This window comes from Schistocerca americana, chromosome 3 (assembly GCF_021461395.2).
Source record: "Schistocerca americana isolate TAMUIC-IGC-003095 chromosome 3, iqSchAmer2.1, whole genome shotgun sequence".
Lineage (NCBI taxonomy): Eukaryota > Metazoa > Arthropoda > Insecta > Orthoptera > Acrididae > Schistocerca > Schistocerca americana.
The window spans coordinates 394,616,196-394,625,046 of record NC_060121.1 but is presented as its reverse complement, the minus strand read 5'-3'; the positions used below and the strand labels follow the sequence as shown (position 1 = coordinate 394,625,046).

Sequence of the window (8,851 nt, the reverse complement as noted above, 5' to 3'; positions counted from 1 at the left end):
CTGCCAAAGGTCTTAGGAGTCTTATTTCTACCGCTTAATTCTCTAGTCACTGTTTGGTTCGTACTTCGGATACATACAGCAGTAACGGTACGGTTATTCACTACTGGCCATTAAAATTGCTACACCACGAAGATGACGTGCTACAGACGCGAGATTTAACCGAGAGGAAGAAGATGCTGTGATATGCAAATGATCAATTTTTCAGAGCATTAACACAACGTTGGCGCCGTCGGCGACACCTACAACGTACTGACATGAGAAAAGTTTCCAACCGATTTCTCGTACGCAAACAGCAGTTGACCGGCGTTGCCTGGTGAAACGTTGTTGTGATGCCTCGTGCAAGGAGGAGAAATGCGAACCATCACGTTTCCGACTTTGATAAAGGTCGGATTGTAGCCTATCGCGATTGCGATTTATCATATCGCGACATTTATCATATCGCGACATTGCTGCTCGCCTTGGTCGAGACCCAATGACTGTTAGCAGAATATGGAATCAGTGGGTTCAGGAGGGTAGTACGGAACGCTGTGCTGGATCCCAACGGCCTCGTATCACTAGCAGTCGGGATGACAGGCATTTTATCCGCATGGCTGTAACGGAACTTCCAGCTACGTCTCAATCCCTGAGTCATCAGATGGGGAAGTTCGCAAGACAACAACCATCTGCACAAACAGTTCGACGACGATTGCAGCAGCATGGACTATCAGCTCGGAGACCATGGCTGCGGTTACCCTTGACGCTGCATGACAGACAGGCGCGCCTGCGATGGTGTACTCAACGACGAACCTGGGTGCATGAATGGCAAAACGTTATTTTTTCGGATGAATCCAGGTACTGTTTACAGCATCATGATGGTCGCATCCGTGTTTGGCGACATCGCGGCGAACGCACATTGGAAGCGTGTATTCGTCATCGCCATACTGGCGTATCACCCGGCGTGATGGTATGGGGTGGCACACGTCTCTGCCGCCTCTTGTTCGCATTGACGGCACTTTGAACAGTGGACGTTGCATTTAAGATGTGTTATGACCTGTGGCTCTACCCTTCATTCGATCGCCTCTAAACCCTACATTTCAGCAGGATAATGCACGACCGCATGTTGCAGGTCCTGTACCGGCCTATCTGGAATGAGAAAATGTTCGACTGCTGCCCTGGCCAGCACATTCTCAAGATCTCTCACCAACTGAAAACGTCTGGACAATGGTCGCCGAGCAACTGGCTCGTCACAATACGCCAGTCACTACTCTTGATGAAATGTGGTGTCGTGTTGAAGCTGCATGGGCAGTTGTACCTGTACACGCCATCCAAGCTCTGTTTGACTCAATGCACAGGCGTATCAATGCTATTATTACGGCCAGAGGTGGTTGTTCTGGGTACTGATTTCTCAGGATCTATGCATCCAAATTGCGTGAAAACGCAATCAGATGTCAGTTCTAGTATAATATATGTGTCCAATGAATACCCGTTTATCACCTGCATTTCTTCTTGGTGTAGCAATTTTAATGGCCTGTAGTGTAGTATTACAGAATTTAACTTCTGTGTCTTTCCTGCTTTTATTCAGGAGCGTTCTTTTAATCGTGCCCAATAGTTATAAGACTTTTTAAGTACCTTCTAGTTCCAGGATCATTATCATGAACTTAAGATAGTGTGGCCTTGTTCCAATACGTTAATCTCGGTTATGATTTTAACTTAAGATATTCTTTTGCACAAAAAGGACACAACTTTAGTTTTCACTGCCGATAAAGTTAAATTATACATGCATATTTTGCCATTATATCAAAGGAGTATTCTGCTCATTGTACGTCGTTTTCCCTATGTTTCTGAATAACCTTATCTGCTAAATACCATCGCCTCGGTGGACACAAATCTTCTATTTTCATCTGTCATTTATTGACAATGTCATTTATATAAATGTTAAATAGCGTTTGGAGCACAGCATTATAGTGAAACATGGACTGTGAGAAACCAGAACAAAAGAGAATCGAAGCATTTGAAACGTAGTGCTAAAGAAGGATGTTGAAAATTAGATGGACTGATAAGGTAAGGAATGCGGAGGTTCCTCGGAGAATATAAGTAATATATGGAAAACTCTGACTAGAAGAAAGAATAGCATGTTTACACAACACGGAATAACTTCCATGGTACTAGAGGAGGCTATAGAGGGTAAAAACTATAGAGGAACTCAGAGATTGGAATATATCCAGCAAATAATTGAAGACGTAGATTGCCTGTGCTGTACTGAGACGACGAGGTTGGTACAGGAGAGAACTTCGTGGCCGGGCTCAAATCAAATGGCTCTGAGCACTATGGGACTAAACAGCAGAGGTCATCAGTCCCCTAGAACTTGGAACTACTTAAACCTAACTAACCTAAGGACATCACACACATCCATGCCCGAGGGAGAATTCCAACCTGCGACCGTAGCGGTCGCGCTGTTCCAGACTGAAGCACCTATAACCGCACGGCCACTCCGGCCGGCGGATGGGCTCAGACAGGAATTATGAAGGCGTATGGTTTCAACACCAACTCTAAGTGACTACAATGAAACCATGAATAAAATGATTGATGTAGGGAAAGTTGGCATGCTTTAGCAGCGTGAACTACGGCCATTATGATAGCGTCCTGTGAGCACGTGGCGATCGATGCCAAGTTAAAACAAATACAGACCCACTCTATTTTAAATCCCGAAACACTTCAGCTGGTCGTAGGTTGTGTTCCAAAAATGAACAGCATAGAGACAGAAGTGATGACACTTTTTGCAGGACCTGACCATCATTTTGCAGAACAATGCTCAAGCACGTACAGTGCAAGTTGTTACTTATTTGTTTGACTGATGGGGCTGCTAAGTGCTAGACCACCTGTTGCACTCCCCTGATTTAAACCGTCGTGAATTCAACTCGATTTCGAAACTGAAGGAAACACGTCACGGCATTCGCTTCAGAACTCCTACAAATTCTTTGGGTAATAGACCGCGCCGCTCGAACTGTCAACACAACTGGCACTGCTAAGAGTATCCTACGACTTCCACATCGCTGGCAGTGGGTTATACACAATAGTGGTGACTACTTTGAAGGGCAGTAAAACTTTGAAGCACGTATCTATTTTGTACGAACTGTAAATAAATAGTTGCCACTATTAAAGTTCCAACCCTCGCACTTAGAGCCACATTCTAGAAGAGACGTCTGTACTTAGCAAAACCTGGAATAGCAGTGTCTGGCCCCAGAACTTAACATATCTCGATAGACCTGAGTCCACAGCAAAAACAGTCAGGGCGGTCTCGGCCCGTCTCCAACGCCCACTGCACAAGACACCACGCTAAGCTAATCAGAGTGCCTTGAGAACACAGGAATTTATAGTACCTTCAAGAAGTCTCTGATCGAAAGAATAGGTTTTGAAAACGGTGGAAAAGTGCATTGCCACCTTTGTTGCTCGCCCCCACCGTTGAGATTTGAAAGAAACCCAAAGAATTTCCCTGGTCCCCCGCGTGGAGGAAAAAAGGGAAGAAATCAGACTAGCCCTAAACACGCCCTGGTACTGTTTTCTTGCAAGTAGCTATACAAGGAATTCAGACGTGGAAGGGAACGAAGAGCTGATTTCAGTAGTCACGTGAGGAAAAAAAAAAAAACTATCCACCAGAAATCCTTCCCCAACCGTTCACATCTGTCAGAAGTACGCGCATTACGTAAAGATTGCAGATAAAACCGCAACATCTCAAAAACCAGATTATGAAAGCTACACGAAAGTGAAATCTACCTATCAATGTCAGTCATTCTCAATAAAATACTGTGTTTAAATTTCGAGCAGTATCTATAGAGACATTTGTTTTACCTTTAAGAAGCATTTTTTCAAATCTAAGAAAGATTTTTTTTTTCCATGAACAGGCCTGTTAGTGGCTCAAAATGGTTCAAATGCCTCTGAGCACTATGGGACTTAACATCTGAAGTCACAAGTCCCCTAGAACGTAGAACTACTTAAACCTAACTAACCTAAGGGCATCACACACATTTATTCCCGAGGCAGGATTCGAACCTGCGACCGTAGTAGCAGCGCGGTTGCAGACTGAAGCGCCTAGAACCGCTCGGCCACCGCGGCTGGCTAACAGGGCTGTATATCATTATGATGTACGGACGACCGAAGTTTCTTTTTCGACTCTGACAAGTAAGCAGTAACGGCAAGAATTTAAATTAAAAGCTACCTGACCAATTGCGGCTGGTCCCGGCGGAGGTTCGAGTCCTCCCTCGGGCATGAGTGAGTGTGTTTGCCCTTAGAATAATTTAGGTTAACTAGTGTGTAAGCTTAGGGACTAATGACCTTAGCAGTTAAGTCCCATAAGATTTCACAAACATTTAATCATTTATTTGAACCTGACAATTTTTAGTTATCTTCTGGTTTAACTAGTAATCCTCCTTCTTTACTACAAGCATGTTTTGCCTATAGCGCCATTGTCATGTAAACCTGTAGATGTAACATTTGCTGAGTCAGTTTGCATGCGTACTTACATCTAGTTGGAATAGATGACCGTAGTGAACCAGTGAGTAAACTGTCGACTACCTCCGTATTTGTTGCTAGATCGCTATAATGACGTAAGTTTTATTTGTAAAGAATAGTTTCACGAAATACTTTTGACAGTGGGAATGACAGTTTACTTTCGTTGATCCTTTATGTTGACAATGCAATCCTTGCTAGTCAGTGACATTAGTTGCGTTTCACTGATATTACAATTTTGTTATCGTTTGTATCAATGGCTGTCTTTGGTTTACTGATTACTGTGATTTTTATCCGTTCTCGTTATCCAAATTGTCAGTAAAATTTTCTAGATAATTTTTGTCTTTGATATCGATTTGTTCATTACGGACGTAGTTTCGATAATTCTTTGTCCTGTGTATATATTTCTAGTTCTGCCCAGATGTCCCTTTGATATCCTGTGCAGAACCTGTAATGTATTTTCGATACGTTCTGCTTTGTGGTTTTGGTTTTCGAGGTGCTGGTGAACGCTTGATTCACTGCTGTCGCAATTTCTTGTGTGATCTTTGAACCTAGTCTTAAAATTTCTTCCTGTTTGACCAGTATAGAATTTTGTGCAAACATTACACGAAGCCTGGGTTGACAAAAATCGGGATTTTGGTTTTTCCACATAGAATTTTCGTTCTTAGGTTGTTTTTCCTTCGGAAAAGTAGTTTCATTGTTGTTTTGTTTAAGATTTGGTTTATTTTATGCGATATTTGTTCCAAGTGTATCGTCGTTTGGTTATTTGCTTTTTGCTTTGTTTTATTTCCTCTTATTAATTCTATGTCTTTGTGAATGCTTTACTTTTTATGTTTCGCTTGGTTTTCGTACAGTTTGTGAACTGTATTTGGGTTGAAATTATTTTGTTAGGCTACGTATTGGAGTAATGTAAGCTGATTTTGTATTGCCTGGTGTCAGATCAGCAGCTGAAATTTGTTCGCTGTGGGACATAATCTGGACTAAACAATGAAGCATCCACAGGTGAGTGAAATTCTTGGGCAACAACAATAATCCAGCAACGTCTCTTTTGTAATTTTTTGGTAGAAATGATGTTTCAATACAATGAAAAATGCCGTTCACACGCAGCACTGGAAAAATGCAGCTAACTTTGCTCCAGGAAGCCAGTGTTGTTTCAGAGAAGAAAAGAGGAGCTATTTTAGGGATCTGGTCAATGCGAAAAGCTCTGTGAGTGGAAAGCAAATACTGAATCGCAGTCTTTTAAATACACAGGCGTAGGAATTCTTTTTCCGCTTGCGCCAGGCCTATATAGGGAAGCAGTTGAAACAGGAACAAAGCACGTTCGACTTTTACTCCCGTGTGTCGCTTCGCTTAGATATATTCGCTGCTGGGCACTTGAATTGAGGGCTCTCTTCTGAAAAGATGAAAAAAAACAATAACTTAAAGAAAGTGATTCTAAAACTGATTACAACGATTTACTGCGCAGCTTGTGTATGAGAATTTCTGCAACGTGCTTGTCGATATGAAGCAGGGTATAGTTTATTCTGGTAGTACTTTTGCTATATTTCAAGCTGGATAATGCCACTATGGGACCAGGCATATTTCTTTATGTAATCTGTTAACTGGTCCAGCCACAGGTGAATGTGGAAGAATAAGTCAGCAATATCTAGAAAATCTATGTTAGGCGAATGTTCTTTTCCAGAGCAGGCCTGATTTGTCACTGTGTGAGGAGTTCATGAATCCCCTACACAAATGATTCATGAATCGTGCGCAAAAATTGTGACAGCTTATTAATATTCTGATGGAGTTGTGATTGTAGCGGTAAATTACCAAAATACGCCCTCAGACCTTATAAACGTAGGGTTAAGTGGCGAAAAGATTGTGCGTTAACCGATCTAGTTAATTTTTTCTTCGCGCACCTGAATATGGATTTCCGAAAACTTTGCGTTTCATAGAGGAATGTGCGGTGGACAGTTTTTAATTTTGTAGTTTTCAGTTTTTATATACTGCATTCAAAAGTTTTAATTACATTTCTTCCCGACTGCCTATGTTATAATTCCAAGTAGTGTTTCTAGTACCTATTACTGCTGTAAAAGAAGATTTTATTTCAGATGTCACCCCTGAATCACTTGCTTGTTACATTTTTGTGTTACAAGACCCATTAGAAATTACTAAACGACAGAGATGATGTTTAAACCTGCTGCTGAGACTAAGAAGCAGTTCTGTGATCTGGGCAAGAGAGTTGCAGGTTGCCTACCGACTGCCGTGTCTTCGGCTGCTTTATGGCGACATCAGAATGTGGTACGCAGGGCTATAGGGTCAGTAAACTGCTCTGTCGGCATTTGTCGGCTTTCCAGACCTCGGGCACGCTAATATTCATTTAAGAAGCTCCTCAGCTGGCAACACGAGACTGTGTCGACTCGTTCCATAACTTCCAGCAAGGAATACTGTAACCTAAACACTATTAATGTGGCAATAAGCTAGACTGCATTGAAAGTGTTATAATATCATACTCTTCATGTTAACTTGTGTAAGGATGTTGTAATAGTTCCACTTCAGCTGCTGTTAACTTAACAAGTATTTAATTTTAAGTTTCGCACTACTGGCCATTTTCCGTCATACAGGCCACTCTCAAGTGCTATGGGTGCCAACCACATTCCGTAATACATAGGGTGATCAGGAACAGTCTGGAATGCTTGTAAAGGTGTTGCAGGGGAAGTTGTGCTGAAAAGCAAATGCCAACAACAAAAATTCGATGCGTTGCGCCGTTTACGAGTAATTTCGCATTGAAGTCTGCTGATTAGGCAGTTTCACACTCAAACTCAAGCACTTGCACACGCTGAAGTACGGTAATGCACAGACATCTCTGTGCCACTTGTTCAGATGCTCATTACCAATTAAAATGTACCTTTTGCGCAAGTGATAAAGTTAAGCTAAGTGAACAAAAGCTACTTTTGTCCGGTCTGGGGAAACTAAACTAAGAACAAGTTTTCCGGTGCTGTCTCTGGCAGGCAGATAGAATTTGTGCGCACGGCGGAGTGACTGGCCAACTTCAATGCTAAATAACTCGGAAACGGCGCAACGTGTCCAGTTCTTTTTCTGAAGACTTATTTCTCAGCACAACCTCCCCTGCAATACTAAAAAATGGCTCTGAGCACTATGGGACTTAACATCTGTGGTCATCAGTCCCCTAGAACTTAGAACTACTTAAACATAACTAACCTAAGGACATCACGCACATCCATGCCCGAGGCAGGATTCAAACCTGCGACCGTAGCAGTCGCGCGGCTCCGGACTGAGCGCCTAGAACCGCGAGACCACCGCGGCCGGCCCCTGCAATACTCTTACAAGCGAAATGATAATTAAATGGACACCCTAGTTGCAAACAGGCGTTGATGTACTTCATTGGGGACATGTTGAAAATGTGTGCCCCGACCGGGACTCGAACCCGGGATCTCCTGCTTACATGGCAGACGCTCTACCCATCTGAGCCACCGCGGGCACAGAGGATAGTGCGTCTGCAGGGACTTATCCCTTGCACGCTCCCCGTGAGATCCACATTCCCAACATGTCCACACCAACATGTCCACATACTACCGTCATATATACTCTTACAAGCTTTTCACGCTATTTCTAACCACCCTCTATGTGACTACGTCCATTGCTGATAGGGTATATTACGACAGTTTATTGGCACCTATAGCACTGGAGGATAACACTTGAGGATTGGTTGAAATTGGCCAATCAGGTGAAACGTAATAAATACGCTGGCGAGCAAAATTTAAGGACGAAAGTAACTTTCGGATGCGGTGTCACTGTCAAGTAACATACCTCGATGAAACTTCGACCATACATAGACAGAGCTGCTACAGTATAGTTCAGAAGATAGGTAGAAGAAATACGCAATGACAACAACAGAAATGAAACTTCACTTCAAAGACATTGCTTACACGGAAGTCACTGCGATTTGTGACTCTCAATGGACATTGCAAAAGGTGGCCCACGGTCCTTAATAGTGCGTGTGATCACCATCGACGACGATGTTTGCCCTCCAACGTGCTTGGTAAGAAACTTTCGTGGTATTGTATTCCATTCTTCCATCGGAGTAGCTTACAATTACTAGATGACCATTAATGAATGTGGGCATGCTGTAGTATATCTTCCGAAAGTATACGCGTTTCATACGTGGTCGATAGGATTTAAGTCAGGGAAACGGGCAAGCAGCCCAATCACCGAATATCCTCTTGTTCCAAGAGCTGCTGCACGTGTGCTGTTCGATGAGGTTGCGCGTTGCCTTCTATAAAAATTAAGTTCGGGTCGAATGTATCCCAGAAAGGCGCACCTCGGAGGGAGTATTTTGTTCAAAGATTTAGAGATCAGTACACCC

At 42.9% G+C, this 8,851-nt stretch overlaps 1 non-coding gene across 1 annotated transcript; it reads right to left on the bottom strand.

Annotated features, from left to right (window-relative positions):
• Positions 1-7,891: 7,891 nt before the first annotated feature.
• Trnat-ugu lies at positions 7,892-7,966 on the bottom strand. The gene has a single exon. It is a non-coding gene; the product is annotated as a tRNA-Thr (tRNA).
• Between the last annotated feature and the right edge of the window lie 885 nt (positions 7,967-8,851).